At 30.8% G+C, this 14,027-nt stretch overlaps 1 protein-coding gene across 7 annotated transcripts in view; it reads right to left on the reverse strand.

Annotated features, from left to right (window-relative positions):
- Window positions 1–14,027, reverse strand: part of GRIK2 (glutamate ionotropic receptor kainate type subunit 2) — a 1,064,497-nt gene that overhangs the window by 130,058 nt on the left and 920,412 nt on the right. The window lies entirely within an intron of this gene.

The following is a 14,027-nucleotide window of genomic DNA, read 5'->3' on the forward strand; positions in this document are numbered from 1 at the left end:
TTATTTTTTTTTCAGAAATAAGGATGATTGATATCCTATAGCGCTTGATATTGCATACTTTCTGTTGCTAGTAATCAATAAAAAAAAACATATATCCCAGAATAATTTTAATTGTTCAGAAGGTTAAATTTGTTTTCCTTAAAAATATCAATATGAGTCACACCCGCCCACCTTGGAATTTTTTTAATTGAGCATATATTAAGTACTTTGAGAACTGGTTTCTAAGAAAAAGACTTCCCTAGCCATATTAATTTTAGTTACCTTCCAAATCATTAATGAGCAGGATATTAGTAAAGGTTGTATTGTGTTTTCTATGCTCAAATGTAAAAGGCTTCATAATGTAAAAATAATGTGGTGAGGTTTTGAACGTGGATGAAGTTAAACTGTGGTTAAGAGAGAAATGAAAGGAACAAAACATTTGGAAAAATTGTTAGGAAATAATAAATGAGTTTGCAATTTATAAAGATTAAAAAAACACAATTGAGCATAAATATATTTAGTTCAATTAAATACAGTTCAAAGGTTAAGAATAATCTAGCATACACTCATGACTCCATTTGCTAAGAGTAGATAAACTCTAATGCAACATATTAGCTATTTAGTACAGTATCAAAATATGTCCAAATAGAGTGACCATTGGAAAAAAAATCATTGAGAGAAATAAAATGACTTCACACTCCAAATCAAAGTAATGCCAACACTGCAAGAGCTATGGTATCAATAAATTCTTCATGCTGTTATCATTATTCATATGACTGTAAAGACTAGTTCTGTGCTCTTTTTTTGTATAGTCCCTTGCTGACATTTAACTGACTTGAATATTTATGTATCTATTTTTCACCTGAATCTCACCAGTAGCCCCATCATATATTTCCGGCTGCCACAAGAGATTTCCGCCTGGATGTACAGCCAAACCTCAAACTCTGCATGACCAAAAGCAAATTGGTCAGCCACCTCATACCAAATTGACCCCATGTTTAAGCATGACCAATTTTGCAGATAATCTAGGCATTTTCCAATGACTGACATGAGAATTCTTGAAATCACCTGTCTTCCCTGTCTTTCAATGTCTGTAGCCAGTATCACAAGGTTTATTGTATTTTTTCTTCAAAATAATTATTAGATTTGCCTTTAAATTACCATTTTACAGTCCTCTTTTAAAAGAATTTTCGTTTACACTTTGTTTACCTCTAACTCAACAGGTCTCTTTGCCTTTTGACTCCCCCAACCCCATCTCTTCTGTCCATCCTACATATAACTATTAGGCAAATCTTCCCATACTGTAATGCTGTTTATTCCTTTATCAAATATCTACAAGAAATCAGCATTTCTTTCCGATAAACTACAACCTTTTCTGTCCAGTTTTCAAAGGTTTAGAAAGCTGAGTCATCTTACCATGTTTCCTATTGTGCCCCTCCAGATCTTATAATTTATGAAAATAAAAACCCATAAATATCTCATGCATGACATTTATATTAACATTTCCACACTTTTGTTAATGCTGTTCTTTATAGCTAAAATATTCCTTTATTACAGTACATTAGTTAATATCTTATTTATATTTTAAAGCCTAATTTACCTATGATAAGCTCTTTGACAGGAAGGAATATACCATGTTTATTTTAATCACCTCCACCCAAAATGCTCTATTTTTCTCTATTTAATATAATCCCTGTCATCTTTTAAAGCCAAATTCACTTACTGGGATAATAGACTCTTCAAAGGAAGCAAGTGTTATTTTAATACTATTTTAATTTTATATCTCCTATAGTAGTAGGATAATTCTGGAAATCGAATAAGCGCTCAGTAAATAATATCATTTTATTGCCTCTATATAGAGAGAAAAATAAAATCCTTTAGCACTTTGTCCATTGTTATTAGAATGTGTGATATAACTGGATGTAGAAGATACAGTGTAGAGTTGCTTTTTTTAGTGAATAATTAACATAAAAATGTTTCTCAATAGTACAAAGAAATTTCTTAATTGTAGTATAAAGGTATTCTGAAGGTTACAAAAAATTGTTAAGATTCATCTGGTCTTCAATCTCCATGTTATCAAGTAAATGCAATGTGGTAATACAGCTAGTAGCAACTTTGAACAAACAGTATGTGTCTTAATTCTCTGTTTACTCCGTTTACCTGTGTCTTTTGTGATATACTTCTTGAGCAGGATTGCTTCACATTTAAACTACTTGATGGAATTACTCTTACTGCCTTAAATGCAGAGATAATAATATGTACTTAAAATCCTATCACTTCTCTATTTTATTCAGCTAACTCTTTCTCTAAACAATAAGCAAAACACCATAATGATGATAAGCTTATGCATACAAAAAATGAGTAGACAATTAAAAAAGGAAAAGAATTCCTACTATTCTCACCTTAAGTTTGAGTTTCCTCAACAGAGTGATTGGTGGGACTTAAGATATGAATTATTTTGAAACACTATCTCATAAAACTCATTTTCTTTTAAAATGAAAGAACAACAAGACCTCCAGGCAGCTGCTAGATGGCCAGCCCAGTAGAAACAGCACACCAAAAAGTGGACACGATATATTTTTTTATTGACACAAGAAAAAACAACATGAAACTAGATGAGGTAGCTCAGAAATACCAAAAAACAATAGATCTCTTCATGAAACTGAAGTCTAGGCACAATAATGGCCCCCCCCCCCGTTAGCAGGATTTTGGCTATGAATGAAAGCACTGCTTTTAAATGTGCACAGAAAGAAGTCTTAGCCACTATTCAGCCCTTTCAGGCACAGCTTTCCCACCACTGGTGATCATTGTTGATAACATAATCCTTGAGCATGACTTAAAGAGGTGCATGTAAATACTGAGTGCCAACAGGGAGGAGTGAGACTGGGAATCCCTTCTTCACTTAGTAATTCTAAGAACTGGGAGCTAAAACACTTGTTTAGAAAGCTTATTTTTTTGCTGCCCTAAAAATGATTGAAAAAAAGATTCTAATCTTTCTCTGATTACCTAATATAAGATTACCTTTTTGTTATATTTGCTTGGCACTTTTTGAAATAATGCGTTAGGATAGCTGTGCGTACTATTTGGACGCCCAATAGAGAACATAATTGATTACTGTCATGGTAAAGTAGATTATGTAGTTTTGTCGAAGGTGCCCTCTGTTTCTTTCTCTTTCTCTCATTCTGTCTCTAATTATGTAATAAAACAAGTCACTTTGCCTCACTCATTTCTCTTGTACTCAATTAAATGTTCTCAAGTTCTCTCTACTTCCTGAATGTCATGATTTCTAAATATGGAACAAAGAAAGCTTTGTGAGAAGCTTGGATGGGACCATTGTTTGCACTGCTTTTAATGTCAGATTCTGAAGAATAAGGACTTCCATTGGGTTAGATTCCAGATAAGGTAGAAAAAGGTCAATGTTAAAATATGTACTTACTTAACAATATTTAAACATTAAAATGTTTGAACAAATAAATATGAGTTACAAACAATTATTATAAATTTTAAGGAATGTCTAGATTAATCTCCAATTTAGTAGTTCCTAAAAGGAAACATTCTAAATGAGCAGCAGATGACCTAAATCTACCTGGATAATTTTTATTACATTTATAGATATAGACACATTTTTTTCCTGAAACTCCTTAAACTTTTAAAGAAAATTTTATGTATATTCATAGGTCTTTCCTTCACTTAATACAGCTAGTGCTTTTCTACTTTACACTATATTAAACTATTCACTGAAATATTTATTAGACAATACAACAAGAATACAAAATCTTATCTACATTAACACCTCAAAGAATCAAGTCATTACTTTACATCATCTTCTGCAACTTGAAAAGTATGCTGTTGATTTCCTACAGCAAAATATAAGAAAAACCTAAAAATTAGTCAATTTGCATTCAGTTTTGTCATCCTCAAATATTTTATCCATCAATATGGACAAATCCATGAAGACTCCAAATTTAAAATATATTTTATATACGTAATATATATGTGTATGTAGACACTGTTACAAACAAAAATTTAAGAAATCATTTAAGTTTAAGAAAGAAACTAAAAATTAATTTGTCACTTTGCATTCAATTTTATCATCTTCAAATATTTTGTCTATCAAATATGGACAAATCCGTGAATGCTCTGAATTTAAAATATATTTCATATACATAGAATATGTGTGTGTACATTGATAAACAAATAGATAAATAATTCTCAAGCGGTGCTTTCCATCACTGTTAGTATTCTCATCTATCACTACATATCTCCTCTCTCATCCTATTTATAGAGTAAGGAGGCTGCCTCTGGGCATCACTAAAAGCTTTCTTCTAACATTGATAGTCCAAGATCTCATTTATATGGGTAATTACTTAAACAGCATAAACAGGACAAAATTTACATTTGTAAGTAAATCCTTATATAAACTTTAACAAAATACTGCAATTAAAGCTCATCTCTTTCAACATACATATTCACGTTCGATTGAAAAGAAAGAGAGTTGTATAAATGTGCCCACAGTAAGACTTAGAAAACTTTATCGCTCTCAAATTCAGTGCAGATTTATCATTTATTCCTTACTACTGTGTTTCAAAGAACTGGAAAACTTGAAAGCTTGAAAATTTTTTACTGGGACTGAAGTGTGTTGATTTTCTTTTGTTTACTTAATATAGATAGATGGAGACAGGAACACAAACATCCATATAGAAAGATATGAAGATAATCACTAAACTCTACTCCTGAAACCATAAATAAATAAATAAATAAATAAATAGGTTTCATTTTGGAAAAAAAAGATGTGAATATATTTACAAAGGACATAGGACACTTATTACTACAATAATGAAACATGTTTTTCAACCAAATAAATACGAATCAAGAATCTATTAATGAAATGTAATAATCAACTAGGTCTCCACGTTTGACCCATATGTAAAAAGGCAGATGGTTCTGGGTTGTGGCAGGCATTCCATATTGGGGAGTGAGGAAGTTGGAGCTAAAGCACTTGGCTGTAAGTCCAACTTCCTGGCAGGCATTAATTATTTCTTCTACTTCCTCTCTCTCTTCCCTGTATGTTCAACCACTGCAAACTGGCTGTGATTTCTCCAATTTATCTTCTCCTTTCTGGCTTGTTTCTTTATTTACTATATCCCTGTTAGAAGATAAACAGCCCTTATATTTAAATTACAGTGACAAGAAAGCAATAACACAAATACAGTGATTGGCTGCCTCTCTCTAAGGGACCACTACACGTATATGTAAAGTAACTTCTTTAAAAGGCAAAACAAACATTGTATCTGACAATGTGCACATTTACTTGTAGAATTCTTAGCCAGACCAAGTGTGCATGTACATGTGTGCATGTGTGTGAAGTATTTTACTATGAAGCCCTTTGGGTATGATCATCCAAACAGCATTCTCTAGCCCTCTATCTTATTTGTTTCGATTTCAAGATAAATGGTAAAATTTAACATTTAAAAAACATAGTATGTTTTACTAGCTAGTCACTGTAATATTTATAAAATTAAAGAAAGGAATATATCTAGAAAGCCATATGATTTAGATGTACTACAGCTCAAAAATGTAATATTATTGGAACTCTGTGCCTTATTTATAAATACATGCTATGTGCTACATATTTACCACCAAAAACACCTCACAAAATTACAGACTGTTTAAACTTGATTTGAATTGATGATATTCTATCCTTATCTACTTAGTTTCTAACTCTTATGAATTTAAGGTTGGAAGAATAAATTTTGTTGTTATGTTTTCACTTAAGGCCAAAACAAACTGAACATTAGATTAGCTTGGATTTTGCACCTGGTTAAATTATTTCAATGCTCTGATGCATGAATCACTAATACGTTTAGAGCTTTTACTTTCACTACAAAACAGATTGGGTTTATGCAATTAAAATTCCTTTTTGCAAATATGAATTAAAAGTTCCTTATATTAGAACAAAGTTAGTTTAGAACTTAGTACTAGGAGTACAAAGCAACTTTGATTCATAGCCATTATGAAGATTATCCGAATACTATAAAATGAGAATAAAAGTAATAATGGATTTGTATGCAATTGGTGGCTTAGAAAACTTAAAACATTATTTGACTTATGTGGTTTGATTCGCAGAAAGTAAAAATAGCATTTGGCATATTTCTTTAACACCAGAAAAAGAATTACTTCCTTAGATTATTTTATTAACATTGGAAAAAGCTCTAAAATATAATAATATCCTTTGTTTGGTGCAGGTGTTTTATAAATCTGACATATATTTGGAAGATCATCTTTCTAATCATTTTTACACATATGACATCATGTGAACCTCACCATTAATAAACAGCTTTGTAATAGCATTCAAAATTTTACCCTGCAGCTCTCCCCTTCGCCTAATCCTACCTATTCCCAAAACTTGTGTCCCATCTTAGAAATTACAGTAAGTAATATTGATTTGGAAGATCACATATGGGTATCTGCTATTTTTTAAATCTATGTAAAGTATGACCGTGCAATTATTTTAATTATTTCTTATTATTTGCCGTGGGTAGTAAACAGAAGGAACAATTTCAGGCTGCAGTTATGTTTCATTTGGTCAAATCCATGCCTTAATCATTTTATTAAATTTGAAACCAAGATTGTCCAATTGTTCTCTGAAATCTTCTTCTTTCAGCCATACTATCAGAAAATAACTATGCAAAATTTTATACTCAAATGCTTATTTTAGTTCTACTATGTTTTTCTTATTTTTGCAACTTTAGCAAAGCAATGTTTGTTGTTAGAAATAAGTTACAAAAAAGTACAACCGTATATAATTAGATGCATCTTGTATAAAGCCCACACATACTTGTGATCATCTACCCTGTATGTGATATTTGGTTTATTGTATGCACAAAGAAGGCAGCTTTAATTTCTCAAACGATATAAACTAGACTGGCAACTTGGGGTCAGGAAGATAAAACACTATTTATTTTTACCAAGAAAGCAAGTATTTAAAGGACATTTTATGCTTTAAATGTAAATAAATGATTCCACTATTTCTATTTTAGTCAATCAACCAAATAGACTGATAATCATGACAGATGATAGGGAAGTTGTGAAGTAGCTTTAAAAGTTATCTAACACTTATTCAGATTAACATACAATATAGAAAAAGTAGACTCAAAGAGCTGCAGTTTTATGATTCAAAAAGATTAGTAATAGATACTAATAAATAGTAATAATAGATTAGAAATCATTTGCTAAAATTTAAATCAAGACATGAATTCTCTATAACTTTAACCTATTAAATTACTTTCGTTTGTATTATACCCTTCTAATACAATTATATCCTTTTTAAATTTTTTTTGAATTTTTATTTTTTTTCAATTATATCCTTCTAATGTAAAATTTTAGACTACAGTTAATAGCTGTAAGGGGAAAATTAACATTTTCTAAATTATACATTTTTACCAAAAAAATTCCCTGATTATGTGGACTTTTAAAACAGCATAGAATTATAATTGGTCAATAGTCATGAAATTACCATTTATTTACAATATTTTACCTGCAAATACTACTTTTGAGTGGAAATAATAACTTTAAATTATTTAGCATGTATGACATGTTTATGCATTAGTTTACAATCACATTTTTTCTTTTTTACTTCTTAGATTTTTTTTTCCATTTTATTGAGAAATAATTGACCTATATTGCTGTATATAAGCCTAAGGCATACAACACGATGGTTTGATTTACATGTATTATAAAATGATTGCCACAATAGGTTCAGCTAACATCTATCCTTTCATATAAATTCAATAAAAATTAAAGAAAAAAGAAGAGAAATTCTCCTTGTGATGAGAACTCTCACTATTTACTCTCTTAACCATTTTCCTGTATATCATACAGCAGTGTTAGCTATAGTCATCACGCTGTACGGAACATCCCTAGTACTGATTCATCTTAGCAGGAAGTCTGTACTTTTGTATTACTTTACTCTAATTCTCTCCCTGCCCCCACCCTCTGCCTTTAGTAACAAGCCTGATCCCTTTTACTAGGAGTTTGGTGGTTTTTATTTTTTAGACTGTACATGTAGGTGTAGGTCTTTTGTTCTTTTTTTTTTCTTTCTTTCTTTTGTTCTTTAATGTAGAAATATATACCACTGATAAATGTTTCTCTTGTTATTTTCAAAATATTAAAGATAACTTTAAGTGCCTTTGTTAGTGATCAAGTTTTATAACTGCACATAACAAAAGAGTTTTTAGAGTATATGTGTTTGTAGAATAATTATTAAATAAGAACTTAGGTACATTATAACATTTATATTAGTTTGTGTTCTCAAAACTACGAATATCCAATTTTATCATACTTCTGTCACTGCTTCTTTATGTTATGTTTATATAATTGAGTTATTTCTTATAATGCAATTAAGAATTAACTTCTGGTCAATGGGAGTTCATATACAGTGTGTGTATGTATGTATGTACATATGTGTATATATACATACTTATACACACACATATATATTTACTTTTTCAAAGAGGCAAAGAACATATTTTATGCATTTCTAAAAGATGCATTTTTCTTCTGCATTTTGATTCTTTAAATAGACTTACTTATCCCAAGCCAATAAAATAGGAAATGTGCTCATGAAAGAAGGCCAAGAAGTCCATCTGTGTCTGTTCATTTCTCTGAGCTATCAGTTCCTTAATTTCTCAAAATATTGTTTCATCTCAAGCTTGCCTATCTGCTTCGCTAAACAGAGACTGTTCCAACTTCTAGCAGTGGGAACCTTTTTTCTAAATCCCAAATGAACTTATTTACAAAATAAAATTTCTTCCTTCAGCATCCAAAAGTTCTCCATTCATTCTGAAATTATTTTATTATGTATTGAAAGCATTTAAATTACTACTTCTTTTCTCTCTTTACAGGGATTTCCAGGACATTATCTCAATAACATGTTTATGGAAAGTTGTTTTATCATTGGAGTGCTTCAACAGAATTTCTCATGACACTTAACATCAAAATTCCTCTGTATTTGTGACAGATCCAATGATTCAGTAAGATTCTTATTAATGGTGCTTTATCTCTTGTGGAACATCTCGTTATTTAATAAACTTTTAAACTTTGATTTTAGTTTTACTGATGATTTAAAACATACTTCACAAACGCTTTTTCGAAGAGAGCACTTTAAATCAATACTAGTCTTGTGATGTTTTTTTCCTCTATGACTTCCAGTACATCTGTCACAAATTCAGTGCCTCAATTTTCTTATGCATAAAATAAGGGGATCACGTATAATTATCATTTCAAAAGAATGTTATAATGCTCTTAGTTTAGTTATTTAACTTTATTTACCTTTATTGTATGTATCTGTTACATTTTGTGGACATTAGGTTTCCATTTCTATTCTTTTTCTCTTAGCTCTGTCCTTTCACAGAAATGCTTCTACTTAAATGAATGTTCTCACTTGTTAAATATAGTATATTCTGCAAATTTATTAATTGGATACTAGTGAATTTAATAAATTACTCTACACTATTTTACATAATCATTTATTTCTACTAACTCCTATTATCTATTTCTCTTGTGCTCCTACCCTGACCACTCCTGAGGTAACAATGACTTTAGTTCCCGAAATCGTTACATAAATGTCATGTTATAACTAAGCAATATTTACTTTAACTCATACTCAATCATGCTGAAAAGAGATGATAATCAAGGAATAAGTTAACTGACAGAAACAAAATCTTACCTCATTTCAATTAGCTTAGGGCATTCACACATCCTCAAAACTATATGAAAGATAATAAAGAGCAAATTTAATAAATATTGGCATGTAAGGACGCTGCACATAATAAGATGACACAAAGATTTCCTCATGAATCTAGTCTTGCTTCGTATATTTTATTGATATTTTAAAATAGCCAAAGACAATATAATAAAATTGTCCGAGGATTTTAAATTAGATCTGTACCAAGCAATATTTAAGATCGAATAATAAAAGATTGAGAAAAAGTGGCCAAATGGTGCTGAAAAGCTCTAGCCAATCAGTGATTGAGAGGAAGGGAAGAAGGAAAGGAGAAATTGAGAATCATGTACTTTATATTAAATGGAAGACAGAGAAGGCAGGAAAAGGGGGGAGAGGAGGAGAAGAAAATTCTAATGGCCTCAAGCACAATTAAAGATGATTAGGACGTATATAATGGCCTCAAATATTAATGAAGGGCTGAGTAACAAGCTAAAATGTAAGGTATTGGCTAATGCTATGTAGCTGATAGAACTCTGAATTTATGCTATGGTCATGTGTCAAAGATTAGAAACATGTTAACTTCTGGGGAAAGGAAAAACTGACCAAAATGTTAATTTTCAGGAAACAGATTTCTATTAAAAAATTGCAAAACAGATGGTTAGCTATACCACTTCTTAAAGTCTTACAGGTTTGAACTTTAATTATAATTGTGAAAGTGGAGTTCTGTTTACAGGTGCCTCAATTTTGTTTTCATGCTGTGGTGCCCTGCATGCTGTCAACACTGGCTCCAGTTCTATGATTAAGTACTGGCCCTCTGTCAGGTTGCTTTGTTTCTTTAGACTTCCATGTCTCCATTTATTGCATGAAGTTCTATTGATTACATGTTAAAATTTTGTTTACCAGTCATAGACCTGGGATTTTATAGAATGTTATTTAATTTAAAATGGTGTTTGTACTTTTATTGTTATTAAACACATAATTCAGTTTTCCTAAGTGCCATAATGCATTTAAATGACACAGACGATTCCTGTCATTCCACAAATCTCGTTTGTCCTGTTTGAAAGTGCTTCAAGAATTTATGACATTGTACTGGAAAATAACATACCTGTGTCTCAATATCTTATTTACATACATATCTGAATTAAATGTCTTAATATTTTTACATTGTTACTACATTTCCTCTCTACTGTAAATCTCTGGCAATCTTGGCAACGTTTTAAGATAGGCATTTTATTGCTTTGTTCATGATGTTTTGTGCCATTGTTCAAACTTGATGAGTACACAAGTGCTTGGTTTTTAAACATCAAATGAGGAAAAAATAACAATCCAAAGCAATGTGTTTTTGTTTGCTATGTTACCACTTCCTAGTTAGGACTAACAGTCACTAATATTTATTAGGACAGTAAATCAAATCTCAGGTAGATTATAGGTGTCAGAGGGCCAAAGACTGCAAATAGAATGGCTGTTTCTTGTAGTCTGGCATATGGCCTTTCGATATAGTATAGACAATCATATCAACTGGACATGTTCTATCGGCAATGCTTTACACTGAAACACCAGTTATTCTTTTTTAACTTCTTGAGCTTACTGTGCAGATTTTGTGCCTTTTGGAATGCTGCCTCACCTTTCATGCCTTTTAGTGTACTGTTTCTGGATGGACTAATTTCTTATTATCTGGTACCTTTCCATGTACATTTGTCCTTTAGCAATGTTAAATTTTAAATCCTTCCATTTAGACTGAATACATACTAAGTCTGCATTTCTCCACATTGCTTAGTCAATATTCTAGAAATAGTGGGTGCTTAAATTTGGGTGCTCAAAAAACATCTCTGGACTTTATGGTCTTTAACCAAAGGTTAAAAAAAGACATACAAATATATAGAGGCTTTGCTTTCTGACTAAAATTAAAAAGCTAAAGCATTTGTAAGAAATCCTTTCATACAAAATTCCTTTAAAATAACTTGGTTAAGAATAAAAATAAGGGATCCCTGGGTGGCGCAGCGGTTAACACCTGCCTTTGGCCCAGGGCGTGATCCTGGAGACCCGGGATCAAGTCCCACATCGGGCTCCCTGCATGGAGCCTGCTTCTCCCTCTGCCTGTGTCTCTGCCTCTCTCTCTCTCTCTCTGTGACTATCATGAATAAATAAATAAAAATTAAAAAAAAAGAATAAAAATAAAAAATGTAGCTTCTCTCAACAAATTGGATTTTTGAAACAATATTTTGTGTATATTCTATTGTACAAAGGAATTTCTGAATAGGTTTTCATATTCGAATCAAGGAGATCCAATTATTGTCTCCAGTTGCTGTATTTTGTAGCAAAAATCAGTTTTATCATTCAGAATATTCATCCACATAACTGTCTTATGTAATAGTTTTTCACTTAATCAAACTTGAAAAATAGAAGTTCTACCTTTATATTTCTGAAACAGCTTAAGTATAGTCCTTAATAGGTTATTTCAAATATATATTAGGTTTTATGAATAGGAAATACACAAGGAATATATCCATCATATGTGATTTGTATAGCTAATATTTAATGATACATTGATGGGTGGCTAGGGAAAGAGTGATAAACCTAGTTGGAATATTTTTCAAACAATGAACAATAACAAAAGTCATGCTGTATTACCATTTATGATCCAATCAGAATTTATATAATTTCAATCTTGTTATAAGCTATGATAATTGACAATACTCTGGCAGCATATTATCTTATGATCACAAATAAATAAATAAATATGTTTTAATTGATTCTAAGAAAGAAAACAGCAACACTTGGTCCAAATTTGAGAAAGAGTAGCTGTCATTTATGAAGCTTTTATCTAACAGCATTTTTTATTTGCAATAGGCTAAGACATAAGCTATAATACCTTCCATTAACTACAAATGAGAATGTATAAGAGGAGCTAGAAGGCTGCAAACAAAAGATTAAAATGAGTGAATGCCTTGTAGGATGGACCATATAATCCTTTGATAATTGCATTCATTTTAAGATGAGCCGTTCAAAATTGCTACCTGTCCAACCTGAATAAGATGAACAAACTAGAAGCATGTAGATAAAAATGCTGGTTCTCCATAAACAGGCCATTTTAGTATCACTATAGTTGAGTTTAAGACACTCTAGGCTTACATGTATGCTGAATATGCTTATTTTCTGGCTTTTTGCACTTTATGCTATTTGTACTCTATATATAACTAGAACATTAATAATTATCATTTGATGTTGTCCAATATGTAAATGAGATTTAAAATACAGTGACCTCCTTCAGCTCTGTTTACAGAGTGTGTGTCATAAGGTAGACAAATATGACTCTAATAGAAAAGATTACAACTTCATAAAATATGTAGCTTCAAAATATGTGTAAAATTAAAATCTACATAATTCATCTACCTAGAGTGCTGATCATTTATAGAAGAATAGATAACTAATTTCATCTTTACAATAAATACAAAATAAAGTATCAACCACATCATAAAATTCTTCCTCCTTTAATAAATAAGATAAAATTACTAATAAAACTGGAACATATTTAAGTCATATGCTTGCTCTCAAATCATAATTTGTCAGTATGAAAAAAAGCTTTATTGCTAGGTTTATCATTATTCCAAAATAAGGCCTTTTGCTTTTTACAATTATCTAATTTTTTAAGAACTTTCAATAAATGTAGGGAACTTTTAAAATATTCAATGAGTGTCTTTCTGACAATAGCAGATCTTGATTTTTATAACCAAATTTACAAATAAGTAATAATGAGTTGTCCTAAGGCCAGACATTTTTAAAATGGAAGTTATTTTTTGAAACTCTATAACTGGATTTAAAATTTTCACATTTACTACTTTATTTTGAAATAAAGAGAAAAAAGATGTCCCATGGCCAAAAATGTTTAGATAATGATGAATTAAACAAACATACCCAAATCTCTTTGCTGTAAGACTTTTCGGAACCTTTAATCTGCTAATAGCGAATCTTCAAGAGGCAGATCTAGTACAAAGTTCTCCTGACCTTCTTTGATCGTAGAACTCTCTTGGGTTCATTTTTTCCCCCTGGAAACAGTTTAGCATCTGATGTTTTGTAAATGCTGCCTTATGATATGCTATCATACATTTATATTGTGTAAATATTATGGAGCCTACCACATTTAACAATTTTTTGCACCAACTTCTTCATGGCTTCATATAAGTTAGGGAAAACATTGATGTATTAGATTATCTCGCATCAAAAATAAACCAGAATTGTTTTCTGTGGGATTAAAACTTTATATTTTGATAGCATCATTTAGATTATATTAGAATAATAATTCATGTTTCTTGCACAAAACTAA

This window comes from Canis aureus, chromosome 7 (assembly GCF_053574225.1).
Source record: "Canis aureus isolate CA01 chromosome 7, VMU_Caureus_v.1.0, whole genome shotgun sequence".
NCBI classification, from domain to species: domain Eukaryota; kingdom Metazoa; phylum Chordata; class Mammalia; order Carnivora; family Canidae; genus Canis; species Canis aureus.